This window comes from Seriola lalandi, unplaced genomic scaffold (assembly GCF_002814215.2).
Source record: "Seriola lalandi dorsalis isolate HSWRI2012SDOR001 ecotype SW California unplaced genomic scaffold, Sedor1 jcf7180002053870, whole genome shotgun sequence".
NCBI classification, from domain to species: domain Eukaryota; kingdom Metazoa; phylum Chordata; class Actinopteri; order Carangiformes; family Carangidae; genus Seriola; species Seriola lalandi.
Window position 1 is genome coordinate 17749 of NW_019524423.1, and position 439 is coordinate 18187.

General features: G+C 44.4%; 1 protein-coding gene across 1 annotated transcript in view; it reads right to left on the minus strand.

The window, feature by feature from the left end:
* Positions 1-439, minus strand: part of LOC111651938 (receptor-type tyrosine-protein phosphatase O-like) — a gene marked incomplete at its 5' end in the record, with an annotated part of 14672 nt that overhangs the window by 11429 nt on the left and 2804 nt on the right. The window lies entirely within an intron of this gene.

Here is a 439-nt window from a genome sequence, read left to right on the forward strand (position 1 = left end):
ATCAGACCAGATCATCAAAACCACATCAGACCAGATCAGACCAGATCATCAAAACCACATCAGACCAGATCAGACCAGATCATCAAAACCACATCAGACCAGATCAGACCAGATCATCAAAACCTAATCAGACCACATCAGACCAGATCATCAAAACCACATCAGACCAGATCAGACCAGATCATCAAAACCTAATCAGACCACATCAGACCAGATCATCAAAACCTAATCAGACCACATCAGACCAGATCATCAAAACCTAATCAGACCAGATCAGACCAGATCATCAAAACCACATCAGACCACATCAGACCAGATCATGGAGAGCAGCTGATGATCTCAGTCTGTGTCTTCTGCAGGAAACATCCTCACCTCCTCTTTAATAACATGAGTCACTCTACTTCAGGTAATTACTGAGGAGACATGTGGGGGGTGGGGG